Consider the following 14,395-nt stretch of genomic DNA (forward strand, 5'->3'; position numbering starts at 1 on the left):
TCCTCAGACATACTCCGTTACAGATCTATCAGGCCCTGCTCCTCAGACATACTCTGCTGAGAGTATAGAATAGACAGGCTAATAGTAGCAGTTCTAATTGGCTATAATTAACACATTCTTCCTGCCCTAGTTACTGTGGTTACTGTTTGTTTGTTATGGTTGTCACATCTCTCAGACCTTACAGAGGCATCTGGAGAAATGTGGTTTCAACTGCTGTCATTACCTCTAATTAGCTGCAAAGCGGTTGAATAACTCTGAGGTCCAGGCCAGACACTGGTTAGCTGACCGAGCAACAGACGGAGCGTCAAACAATACAGGGTTGGAGGAACTTGGCGATGTGTTGTGATTGTTGTAATGATAGTGTAAACAGAGAGAGGGTCCTGAAGACAACACAGAGCTAGCTGACCACTCTGACCCCCCCCCCCCCAGGCTAACTTCTCCCTTGGAGTATCATAAATACTATGGGAAAAGGGGAGTGAGGAGGAGGGAGGATGGGGAGGAGGAGGAAGGAGGGGGGAGGAGGGAGGAGGATGGGAAGGAGGGAGGAGGATGGGAAGGAGGGAGGGAGGACAGGAGGGAGGAGGATGGGGAGGAGGAGGGAGGACGGGGAGGAGGGAGGAGGGGGGGGAAGGAGGAGAAGGTTTTGGCTGGACATTGATGACTATAGATAATAATATAATGCAGGCTGTGTGGTCAGGCAGGCGTCATGGCACATTAATTAAAAGCCAGGTGATTGATTTGACCAGGAGATGATCGATAGCTGACCTCCCGCCCTGCCTCCCACAATCCATCCATACCCCAGCCGGCCCGGGTGGAGGGTGTATGTCTGTGTGTGTGTGTGTGTTATCTCATTGCACATTTTTGTGTTGTTTTAGGCTAAGTGACGAATGGGTGCTTTGGCTCTGGCAGTCTTGTGTGGTTGCTTGGTGAGGCTAGCTAGCCTAGCGGTCATGGCCCCTCCACTCAGTCTTCCAGGGGACTAGTAGACTAAGGGAATCAGCTGGACTCCTCAGGTCTGTCTCCCACTCTGCCCTGCTCGGTGGGGGGAGGAGAGAGGGGAGGAGAGGGGTGAGATAGGCTCCTACGTCTGCCTCCCTGTCTCCTTCACTGCAGGCAGCATGTCAGCAGCTGCCTCCCCCCGGGAGTGAGGAGGAGGCCACGGCCGGTTAGTTCCGCCCCGGCGCGGCATGCCTGCTTTACTGTCCCTTCATTGTGGATTATTGTTATTGAATTATGGAGGAGTCCCGTCACTCTGCTCCGGAAGGAAGTCTCAGAGCCCAGCAGAGCAGACCCTCACAGGGCTACTGAAGCATGGCTGCATGGCCCCAGCTCCACCTATAGCCCCACCTCAACCCCAACCCCTTGCAGCTCCAGCTAACAGTGAAGGTAGTGTTGAGTGTGACGGCAGGACCTGACGCGCTGCTTTATTCCACACTATGATATACTGTCTTCTGCCTCATGACTCAGCTCAGACGTTTCAATGAGAAAGAAATATGGGGATAAGGGGGGATTATATAGAGAAAGAGAAAGACATATGCTGATGAGGGAATATAGAGAGACAGAAGAGACATGAAGAGATGCTTGGCATTCCACTCTACTGCCTGTCTGCCCCAGCCAGCTTGGCTGTCAGTGTATGTATGCCCCCTGCCCCGAGGACCCCTACACCCCCCCACCCCTCACTGGGGGTCTGCCGACACACACACACACCCCAGACACGTGCTCAATAGAGGGGCACGGAACTTGGTGGCATGCTTTTCAGGCACAGACCAACCATGCTCGCTGTGTCTCCTCATTGGTGCTCAATGTGTGCCGTTGCCATACCTCAAAGAGAGAGGCTACACAGTCACTTGCCCCTGTCTGTTACTTCTCAGTCATCCACTCTCATCCCCCTCTCATCCTCCCCAGGTCTCTCTGGTCTCTTAGTCTCTTTGTAAGGAAACAAGATTACCTAACTGTAATTCAGACCAGGATTAGGCAGGTGATCCTGGCTTTGCTGATGTCTGTACAGTCATGTGGGTCCTGCAGACTAGACATACCATGTGTTTCTGATTGGGATTGAGGTTTTTATAATGAAAGACTATGATAGTTGTTGTTTTTCTTGCTGGCGTTGTACTTAAAGGTGCACTATGCAGAAATCGCTCCGCTATTTCCTGGTTGCTAAAATTCTAATAGTTTGCCTAATTTCAGTTTAGCTGACAAAAAACAAGCAAGTATAGTGTAGAGAATCATTGTACCATCTAAACTGCTGTGAAATATATTTTCTATAACCCAAAATATAGTATTTTGAGCTGTTTGAAGCTGGTGTACAAAACCGAAAGTAAAAGAGGGAAAAACTAAACTTAAGAACGGGAAGCATAGAAATTGCTCACATAAAACAGATCTACCGCCTCTTAGACTTGCTTTCAATGAGAATGACAGATCTATAACACACATTTCTATGTGAATTTGGTCGGGTTGCCCAAAAAGTTACATATTGCAGCTTTAACAGATGATAACCTTTTTATAGACACACTATTCTGCCAAATCTGAAGCCCCACACACTCTGAAGTGCTACACAATACACCTCTCCCCTGTCATGTGACCTGGGTGTCACCCTGACCCTTGGTTGCCCCTAGGGAGCTACACCCACTGCAAATAAAGGGAAAACATATAGGCCTACCATGTGTAAACTCCTGTACACACACACCCAGCCATTTCCACTGAAGACAGAAAACAAACACATAAACTCAACAGCCAAGAGGCACATTACAGTTTGTTCCTTAAAGGGGAATTTCACCCTGGGGAAATCTGGGCTTGTTTTCATCATGTCTGAGGCATTTCTAGTACAGTGAGATAATAATCACACATAATTGCCCAGGAGGAAGGCAGGTCAGGGCTTCGCGCACTGAATGATACACTGTATGGCGGCTTCCGGTGTATTGATGGGGGGCAAGATCTAAAACTACATGCAGTCTTTCTTTGTGGCATTTCGTGAAGGCTCTATGTCATACTGATCACACGATATGTTTTTGTGGGTGAGATATGGTTGTCCTTGTTCGATAGAGCCAGTGTACGTCTTTCAGCGATGTTCCTATCGGCTTGTGTTGGGCGGTGTTTTGTGCTCTGGCCCCCGTCCCTCCCACAAGCTTTTTTTGAAAAGGAGGCAGACACTAACAACAATCCTTTGGGCAAAAAACTGAAAGAACTGACCAGACGCAATGGCTTCAAGTGATTCCTCTCATCAACACGAATTTGACGATGGAGCATCTGTTAGCTACATGGTGACATTCAACCAAACATGTTTCAACCGGATTATAGCAACGACGATTCGAAACAAAGAGTTGGATTTAGCTAATGTTAGAAGCTCAGTTGCAGCCAATTCCAGCACCAAGAGGGCAGATGACAAATACGGTGCCTACCTAAGAAAGTTATTTTTCCTGCAAACCACATAGCTAGCTAACTTTAGTATACTTACTAAAACTCATATTGTGTATTGCTGGCTAACATACTAGAGTGTTACAGTTTGCTAACTTAGCTAGCTATATAACTAGCTAGGTAGCTAGCTAACTAGCTAAGTTAGCGAGCTAAACAACTACCGTTAGCCATATCTATGACTAAAAAGAGGAGAGGTTTTACAATCAGAGATCTTTTGAATCTCAATTGTAAAACCTCTTCTCTTTAAGTTGTAGATATGGCTAGCTACTAAACATCAAGCTACAACGTTACAACCAGGCAGCCACCTAAAGCTAGGTTTACCAGCAAATGTTAGCACATCACTGGAGTTGGCTAGCTAGTTAGCCTGGCGCCTGGTTACTTGTTATGTTAAACACCTCGCATTTGTAACTTGTTAGCAAACATGTGTAACATCAGAAACTGTAAATCATTTTACTAGCTAGCTATGTAACATAATTGATCAGTGTTGACATTGGTTACGATTATGACCTTGGATGCATTTCAATCGCACAAAGTTATAGGCATGAGGCAAGATAAGATTCCAAACAGATGTAAATAACAAGTATTGCATATTCAGCCAGCTAGCTAGCTAAGTCTACTACCAAACACTGGGGAGAAACAATAATACAACAATTTACTGTTGTAAATCTCTAAAACTGAAGCTGGTTTTACTATACAAATATCTGCCAAAGCATGCCTAATCGGCATGACTGCAGGTAGATACTGTCAGCCTACCTACCTAGCCTCATTTGTACGGTCTGGTCACTGTGCAAAGGTTGAGGTTTATGGCATATTTATACTGATCAAAAATATAAATGCAACATGTAAAGTGTTGGCCCCATTTTTCATGAGCTGAAATAAAAGATCCCAGAAATGTTCAGTACGCACAAAAAGCTTATTTTTCCCTGTTAGTGAGCATTTCTCCTTTGCCAAGATAATCCATCCACCTGACAGATGCGGCATATTAATAAGCTGATTAAACAGCATGATCATTACACAGGTGCATGTTGTGCTTCGGACAAAAAAAGGCCACTCTAAAATGTGCAGTTTTGTCACACAACACAATGCCACAGATGTCTCAAGTTTTGAGGGAGCGTTCAATTGTTTTAGAGAATTTGGCAGTACATCCAGTACATTGTGGCTCCTGGGTGGCGCAGCGGTCTAAGGCACTGCATCTCAGTGCTAGAGGTGTCACTACCCTGGTTTGAATCCAGGCTGTATCACAACCGGCTGTGATTGGGAGTCCTGTTGGGCGGCACATAGCGTCGTCCGGGTTTGGCCGGTCTAGGCTGTCATTGTAAATAAGAATTTGTTCTTAAATGACTTGCCTAGTTAAATAAAGGTAAAATGAAAAATCCAACCGGCCTCCCAACTGTAAACCATGTGTAACCAGTCCAGCCCAGGACCTCCACATCCAGCTTCTTCACCTGCGGGATCGTCTGAGGAGGTGGGTGCTGAGGATATCTTTTTTCTGTAATAAAGTCCTTTTGTGTTGAAAAAACGAATTCTGATTGGCTGGGCATGGCTCCCCAGTGGGTGGAACTGGTTCCCAAGTGGGTGGGTCTAGGTCCTCCCAGGCCCACCCATTGCTGCGCCACCCTGCCTAGTCACTCTGTCCAGTAATCCATAGATTAGGACCTCATTTATTTATTTAAATTGACTGATTTTCTTATATGAACTGTAACTCAGTAAATATAAAAAATTGTTTCATGTTGCGTTAATATTTTTGTTCAGTATATTTCTATTAGGCTAGATTGTTGTAAATGTAATCTCTGTGCCTGTGCACATGCATGCATGTTCAACTAGTCAACCCTAATGTTGATGTTATGCTGGTCATGTTCAACTAGTTTACCCTAATGTTGATGTTATGCTGGTAATGTTCAACTAGTCAACCCTAATGTTGATGTTATGCTGGTCATGTTCAACTAGTTTACCCTAATGTTGATGTTATGCTGGTAATGTTCAACTAGTTTACCCTAATGTTGACGTTATGCTGGTCATGTTCAACTAGTTTACCCTAATGTTGATGTTATGCTGGTCATGTTCAACTAGTTTACCCTAATGTTGATGTTATGCTGGTCATGTTCAACTAGTTTACCCTAATGTTGACGTTATGCTGGTCATGTTCAACTAGTTTACCCTAATGTTGATGTTATGCTGGTCATGTTCAACTAGTTTACCCTAATGTTGATGTTATGCTGGTCATGTTCAACTAGTTTACCCTAATGTTGACGTTATGCTGGTCATGTTCAACTAGTTTACCCTAATGTTGATGTTATGCTGGTCATGTTCAACTAGTTTACCCTAATGTTGATGTTATGCTGGTCATGTTCAACTAGTTTACCCTAATGTTGATGTTATGCTGGTCATGTTCAACTAGTTTACCCTAATGTTGATGTTATGCTGGTCATGTTCAACTAGTTTACCCTAATGTTGATGTTATGCTGGTCATGTTCAACTAGTTTACCCTAATGTTGATGTTATGCTGGTAATGTTCAACTAGTTTACCCTAATGTTGATGTTATGCTGGTCATGTTCAACTAGTTTACCCTAATGTTGATGTTATGCTGGTAATGTTCAACTAGTTTACCCTAATGTTGATGTTATGCTGGTAATGTTCAACTAGTCAACCCTAATGTTGATGTTATGCTGGTCATGTTCAACTAGTTTACCCTAATGTTGATGTTATGCTGGCATGATTCAACTGTTGTGCAAATTGCACAATAGTGTCTTTTTTTTATGTTTTATTTTTGTCTTACTTACAATACCGGGTAGTGCCTGGGCTTTTTCCTGGAGTGAATTCTAGATACAGAAACAATTCCTTTGCCAGCTTGTGCCATTGTAGCAGAACTGTATCCCGTGAACTGTATCCCTCGAGGGGATTAGACGTTATGCTGGATTTCAAACAAATGACTCATAAGAAAATGAATGGCAGTTTGATCATGACAACACTCCCAGCCAGCCTAGGCTTATGATGACCACATTCTCTGCTGTGGGGTTTACTGCATCTGTGTGTACCAGAACCTGGCCTGGGCTACATTGGTCCTGACACTGTTTATCCTTACCCTTCCACATGGAATCACATCTTGGGCCATATTATATACTTCCTCTCAGGATCCCGTTGTTTTCTTCTCCACTCCTCTGTTTCTCTTTCCCTCTCTCCTTCGTCTGTCGCACGCCATTGTCTAAACATTAAACACTCATGCCGCTTTTAAAGTAAACCAAACCCACTTCCTGCCATTCCATCTTTAGTCTTTCTTTCTTTCTTCTCTTCTGTTCTCTCTCTTTTTCTAAATAAGCATGAGACGGGAGGGACACACAAACACACACACACACACTGTGAGAGAGATTGAATCAGCCGCCTCAGAACTGAACTATGTGTCTTCATGGCTCATTGCGGCCCACTCCGCTATGACCACTTCCTGTTTAACAGCCCCTACAGGGAGGGGGCTGGGTGGGTGAGGAGGGGAGGGGAGTACTCCACTGTCTGTCCTGTCTTTCTGAGACAGTGAAAACACCTACTTGTGTTGGCCAGAGACCGTTAGCCAAACATCTTCCCTGCTCATCCCCCTCTCTTCTCCCACATATGGAGACAGTTATTCAGGCTCGTATTGTGAGGGGAACAAAGGGGAGAGGAACACAGCAAGCCAGCGGTCAGTGGAAAGAGAAGCAGGCGGATTAAATCGACTCGCTATGTACCCCCTCCCCACCCTGTCCTCTCCTTCAAAGAAAGAAAACAATTCCCTGGGATTGTGTTGGGCCAAACACTTATGTGGTCCTTACAGAAATAGAGGACATAGGGGAGTAAGGGTAGAGAGAGCGGGAACAGAGAGAAAAGAGAGGGGGGGTTAAGAAAGAGTTGCAAGTCATGAAGTGAAAGGAAACCAGAGTTTTATTGGGGGATCTGGACAGAGGTTAGAAAACATTCAGCCCAGCAGACGGAATCTGTGGTCACTACATGAAAAGAAGAGAGAAAAGAAGGGAGCAAGGCCTAGAGAAGCAAGAGGAAGGAGGAGTGAGGTGGTTGTTTGTTGATTTAGGTTTTGTCTTCCAGCTGTTAAAATAAAGAAAGTAGAGACATATACAGTACTGTAGCTGTTTGGTGTGATGCTACTTTGTCTTGACCTAATCCTGGATCCTGGAGGGTTCAGATTGGCTTCAATGGTTCTCACACCTTATTGAGCTGTTTAATGTTTTCTGAATGAAATGTGATTAGCTGTTTTAACATGATCATCATCATATATTGGTCCAACTCTTCAGAGAAAAGCTCTGTGAGAGGATGACGCTACATTGACAAGAGAAAATGGCTTCAGTGGGCTGTTCTTGATTTCTCACCGGGTTGTCCTCCGGCAGATCTAGACGTTACCTCACAAAGGAGATTTATAAGGAGTAAAACCCAGGTAATACAGCAATGATTCATTCAACCCAGACACACACACACAGACAGGAGAGTGGTGCTGCCAAAGATCCCTATCACTCCATGTCATCATGAAGTAGGCAGCAGGGAGCTTGGCTTTATCCAGGCTGGGTGGATGTGGAGGAACTGGGTGGATGTGGAAAAACCCGCGGTCAAACGACCACCAGTAATCACTGTCAAACGCTCCCTAAAACACTTCTGCGAGCAGGCCTTTCTAATCGACCTCATATTGGATATTGACCTCATCCCGTCAGTTGAGGATGCCTGGTCGATCTTTAAATGTAGTTTCCCCACCATCTTAAATAAGCATGACCCTTTCAAAAAATGTAGAACTAAGAACAGATATAGCCCTTGGTTCACTCCAGACCTGACTGCCCTCCATCAGCACAAAAACATCATGTGGCGGACTGCAATAGCATCGAAATGTCCCCGCGATATGCAACTGTTCAGGGAAGTCAGGAACCAATACACGCAGTCAGTCAGGAAAGCAAAGGCTAGCTTTTTCAAATAGAACTTTGCATCCTGTAGCTCTGACTCCAAAAAGTTTTAGGACACTGTAAAGTCCATGGAGAACAAGAGCACCTCCTCCCAGCTGCCCACTGCACTGAGGCTAGGTAACACTGTCACCACCGATAAATCCACGATAATCGAGAATTTCAATCATTTCTCTACGGCTGGCCATGCTTTCCTCTTGGCTACCCCAACCCCGGCCAACAGCTCCGCACCCCCCGCACCTCCCCAGCTTCTCCTTCACACAAATCCAGATAGCAGTTGTTCTGAAAGAGCTGCAAAACCTGGACCCGTACAAATCAGCTGGGCTAGACAGTCTGGACCCTCTCTTTCTAAAATTATCCGCCGCCATTGTTGCAACCCCTATTAACCCCTATTAACAATCTTTTCAACCTCTCTTTCGTATCGTCCGAGATCCATAAAGCTGCCGCGGTCATCCCCCTCTTCAAAAGGGGTGACACTCTAGACCCAAACTGTTATAGACCTATATCCATCCTGCCCTTCCTTTCTGAGCTGCCCTGCCTTTCCGAGCTGGTCACGTGTGCACCTCAGCCACGCTCAAGGTACTAAACGATATCATAACCGCCATCGATAAAAGATTGTACTGTGCCGCCGTCTTCATCAACCTGGCCAAGGCTTTTGACTCTGTCAATCATCGTATTCTTATCGGCAGACTCAACAGCCTTGGTTTCTCAAATTACAGCTTCCCCTGGTTCACCAACTACTTCTCTGATAGAGTTCAGTGTGTCAAATTGGAGGGCCTTTTGTCCGGACCTCTGGCAGTCTATGGGGGTACCACAGGGTTCAATTCTCGGGCCAACTCTTTTCTCTGTATGTATCAACGATGTTGCTCTTGTTGCGGGTGATTCCTTGATCCACCTCTACGCAGACGACACCATTCTGTATACATCTGGCCCTTCTTTGGACACTGTGTTTACAAACCTTCAAATGAGCTTCAATGCCATAGAACACTCCTTCCGTGGCCGCCAACTGCTCTTAAATGCTAGTAAAACTAAATGCATGCTTTTCAACCGATCGCTGCCCGTACCCGCTCGCCCGACTAGCATCACTATTCTGGACGGTTCTGACTTAGAATATGTGGACAACTACAAATACCTAGGTGTCTGGTTAGACTGTAAACTCTCTTTCCAGACCATTATTAAACATCTCCAATCCAAAATTAAATCTAGAATCGGCTTTCTATTCCGCAACAAAGCCTCCGCAACTCACGCCGCCAAACATACCATAGTAAAACTGACTATCCTACCGATCCTCAACTTCGGCGATGTCATTTACAAAATAGCCTCCAACACTCTACTCAGCAAACTGGATGCAGTCTATCACAGTGCCATCCGTTTTGTCACCAAAGCCCCATATACCACCCACCACTGCGACCTGTAGGCTCTAATCGGCTGGCCCTCGCTACATATTCGTTGCCAGACCCACTGGCTCCAGGTCATCTATAAGTCTTTGCTAGGTAAAGCTCCGCCTTATCTCAGCTCACTGGTCACGATAACAACACCCACCCGAAGTACGCGCTCCAGCAGGTATATCTCACTGGTAATCCCCAAAGCCAACACCTACTTTGGCCGCCTTTCCTTCCAGTTCTCTGCTGCCAATGACTGGAACAAATTGCAGAAATCACTTTCCCTCACTAACTTTAAACATCAGCTATCCGAGCAGCTAACCGATTGCTGCATCTGTACATAGCCCATCTGTAAATAGCCCATCCAATCTACCTACCTTATCCCCATATTGTTTTTATTTACTTTTCTGCTCTTTTGCACACTAGTATTTGTACTTGCACATCATCATCTGCACATCTATCATTCCAGTGTTAATTTGCTAAATTATAATTACTTGCTACTATGGCCTATTTATTGCCTTACCTCCTCACGTCATTTGCACACACTGTATATAGACTTTCTTTTTTTTAATATTGTGTTATTGATTGTACGCTTGTTTATTGCATGTGTAACTCTGTGTTGTTTTTTGTGTCTCACTGCTTTGCTTTATCTTGGCCAGGTTGCAGTTGTAAATGAGAACTTGTCCTCAACTAGCCTACCTGGTTAAATAAAGTTGAAATATATATTTTTTAAAACAGTCACTTCTTTCACACTCTCATTCTGGCTCAGGGCTCAAGGCTAGCTCGAGGAGGGTGTATATGTGTGTGTGTGTGTGTGTGTGTACTGAATGTTTGTGTGTATTGATTTGATTCCCTTGGGGAAATTTCCCCAACTACAGCACACAAAGGTAGATGGCGCTTTGCTTCCTCTTGTTGTGTGATCTAGCCGAGCGAGCACCAATCAGGCAAGGCAGTCAACTCAGTCTCCTCCTCCCAACCCACAGACGGGCGTGCATGTTCCTCAGTCCCCCATGCACGCTTCCCAGTCCCCAAGTGCACGGTCCCAAGTCCTCACACTCCATGGCTGGGATGGGCAATGACCGGCAGTAATGCACTAATATCGCTGCCCTACATATTTGGTACACTACTGTCTGTTGGCAAACCCTGCGCACTCATCCACCTTCAACTGCAGCGTGGGAGGGGAGGGGGTGAAGAGAAAGGAGAAGAGGGTTGAGAAGAGAGGAGGGGAGGGGTGAAGAGAAAGGAGAAGAGAGGAGGGGAGGGGTGAAGAGAAAGGAGAAGAGGGTTGAGAAGAGAGGAGGGGAGGGGTGAAGAGAAAGGAGAAGAGAGGAGGGGAGGGGTGAAGAGAAAGGAGAAGAGGGTTGAGAAGAGAGGAGGGAAGGGGGTGAAGAGAAAGGAGAAGAGAGTTGAGAAGAGAGGAGGAGAGGGGTGAAGAGAAAGGAGAAGGGAGGAGGGGAGGGGTGAAGAGAAAGGAGAAGAGGGTTTAGAAGAGAGGAGGGGAGGGGTGAAAGGAGAAGAGGGTTGAGAAGAGAGGAGGTGAGGGGAGGGGTGAAGAGAAAGGAGAAGAGGGTTGAGAAGAGAGGAGGAGAGGGGTGAAGAGAAAGGAGAAGAGGGTTGAGAATTGAGGAGGGGAGGGGTGAAGAGAAAGGAGAAGAGGGTTGAGAAGAGAGGAGGGGAGGGGTGAAGAGAAAGGAGAAGAGAGGAGGGGAGGGGTGAAGAGAAAAGAGAAGAGGGTTGAGAAGAGAGGAGGGGAGGGGGTGAAGAGAAAGGAGAAGAGGGTTGAGAAGAGAGGAGGGGAGGGGAGCGGTGAAGAGAAAGGAGAAGAGGGTTGAGAAGAGAGGAGGGGAGGGGTGAAGAGAAAGGAGAAGAGAGGAGGGGAGAGGTGAAGAGAAAGGAGAAGAGGATTGAGAAGAGAGGAGGGGAGGGGTGAAGAGAAAGGAGAAGAGGGTTGAGAAGAGAGATGGGGAGGGGAGCGGTGAAGAGAACGGAGAAGAGGGTTGAGAAGAGAGGAGGGGAGGGGTGAAGAGAAAGGAGAAGAGAGGAGGGGAGCGGTGAAGAGAAAGGAGAAGAGGATTGAGAAGAGAGGAGGGGAGGGGTGAAGAGAAAGGAGAAGAGGGTTGAGAAGAGAGGAGGAGTGAAGAGACATGAGAAGAGAGGAGGGGAGGGGAGAAGAGAAAGGAGAAGACGGTTGAGAAGAGAGGAGGGGAGGGGAGCGGTGAAGAGAACGGAGAAGAGGGTTGAGAAGAGAGGAGGGGAGGGGTGAAGAGAAAGGAGAAGAGAGGAGGGAAGGGGGTGAAGAGAAAGGAGAAGAGGGTTGAGAAGAGAGGAGGGGTGAAGAGACATGAGAAGAGAGGAGGGGAGGGGAGGGGAGACCCAAGCTATACCCCTACTCCCTTCTCTTACATGATCTGAGCAGTCACTGTCACTGGCTCTCTCACTCTCTCTGACATCAATTCTTTTTTCTTCCTACTCCAGTTCATCATGGTAATTTTGTCTGACGATGATCTGTGTGTTTGTGTGTGTGTGTGTGTGTGTGTGTGTGTGTGGTGTGTGTGTGTGTGTGTGTGTGTGTGTGTGTGTGTGTGTGTGTGTGTGTGTGTGTGTGTGTGTGTGTGTGTGACTGTAGCACTAGAGCATAATGAACAGACATACAAAGGGAATGAACTGTCAGAGGAGTTCATCATGAACTTTCCTCACCAAATAATGAGTGCTCCCTCGACACACTGTCCGTGTGTGTATCCCAGTGATGTGCTGTGAGGTCTGAGGCCGAGTAGGCATTTTATATTGAGCTCTCCCGTCCCTGTCTCTCACTCACACACGCATGCAAACACTCAAAAAGCAAATATATGCTACAGTGTTTATCGGTATGACACGATCACAAAGATGTAATGTATAATAGTAGTCAGCGCCAGTGTCATGTATAATAGTAGTCAGCGCTACTGTAATGTATAATAGTAGTCAGCACTACTGTAATGTATAATAGTAGTCAGCGCTACTGTAATGTATAATAGTAGTCAGCGCTACTGTAATGTATAATAGTAGTCAGCACTACTGTAATGTATAATAGTAGTCAGCACTACTGTAATGTATAATAGTAGTCAGCGCTACTGTAATGTATAATAGTAGTCAGCACTACTGTAATGTATAATAGTAGTCAGCGCTACTGTAATGTATAATAGTAGTCAGCGCTACTGTAAGGTAGTAATAGTAGTCAGCGCTACTGTAATGTAGTAATAATAGTCAGAACTACTGTAATGTATAATAGTAGTCAGCGCTACTGTAATGTATAATAGTAGTCAGCACTACTGTAATGTATAATAGTAGTCAGCGCTACTGTAATGTATAATAGTAGTCAGCGCTACTGTAATGTAGTAATAGTAGTCAGCGCTACTGTAATGTAGTAATAGTAGTCAGCGCTACTGTAATGTATAATAGTTGTCAGCGCTACTGTAATGTATAATAGTAGTCAGCGCTGCTGTAATGTATAATAGTAGTCAGCACTACTGTAATGTATAATAGTAGTCGGCGCTGCTCTAATGTATAATAGTAGTCAGCGCTACTGTAATGTATAATAGTAGTCAGCGCTACTGTAATGTATAATAGTAGTCAGCACTACTGTAATGTATAATAGTAGTCAGCGCTACTGTAATGTATAATAGTAGTCAGGGCTACTGTAATGTATAATAGTAATCGGCGCTACTGTAATGTATAATAGTAGTCAGCACTACTGTAATGTATAATAGTAGTCAGCGCTACTGTAATGTATAATAGTAGTCAGCACTACTGTAATGTATAATAGTAGTCAGCGCTACTGTAATGTATAATAGTAGTCAGCGCTACTGTAATGTATAATAGTAGTCAGCGCTACTGTAATGATTTATTAGTAGTCAGCGCTACTGTAATGATTTATTAGTAGTCAGCACTACTGTAATGTAGTAATAGTAGTCAGCGCTACTGTATTGTATAATAGTAGTCAGCGCTACTGTAATGTATAATAGTAGTCAGCGCTACTGTAATGTACAATAGTAGTCAGTGCTACTGTAATGTAGTAATAGTAGTCAGCGCTACTGTAATTTATAAAGTAGTCAGCCCTACTGTAATTTATAAAGTAGTCAGCGCTACTGTAATGTATAATAGTAGTCAGCGCTACTATAATGTATAATAGTAGTCAGCGCTACTGTAATGTATAATAGTAGTCAGCACTACTGTAATGTATAATAGTAGTCAGCGCTACTGTAATGTAGTAATAGTAGTCAGCGCTACTGTAATGTAGTAATAGTAGTCAGCGCTACTGTAATGTATAATAGTAGTCGTCGCTACTGTAATGTATAAGAGTAGTCAGCGCTACTGTAATGTATAATAGTAGTCAGCGCTACTGTAATGTATAATAGTAGTCGGCGCTACTGTAATGTATAATAGTAGTCAGCACTACTGTAATGTATAATAGTAGTCAGCACTACTGTAATGTATAATAGTAGTCAGCGCTACTGTAATGTATAATAGTAGTCAGCGCTACTGTAATGTATAATAGTAGTCAGCACTACTGTAATGTATAATAGTAGTCAGCGCTGCTCTAATGTATAATAGTAGTCGGCGCTACTGTAATGTATAATAGTAGTCAGCGCTACTGTAATGTATAATAGTAGTCAGCGCTACTGTAATGTAATAAT

At 44.9% G+C, this 14,395-nt stretch overlaps 1 protein-coding gene across 1 annotated transcript in view; it reads left to right on the forward strand.

Annotated features, from left to right (window-relative positions):
• Positions 1–14,395, forward strand: part of plxna2 (plexin A2) — a 455,628-nt gene that overhangs the window by 149,444 nt on the left and 291,789 nt on the right.

The sequence above is a fragment of the Salmo salar genome, chromosome 15 (genome assembly GCF_965601325.2).
Source record: "Salmo salar chromosome 15, fSalSal1, whole genome shotgun sequence".
In the NCBI taxonomy this organism is placed as follows: domain Eukaryota; kingdom Metazoa; phylum Chordata; class Actinopteri; order Salmoniformes; family Salmonidae; genus Salmo; species Salmo salar.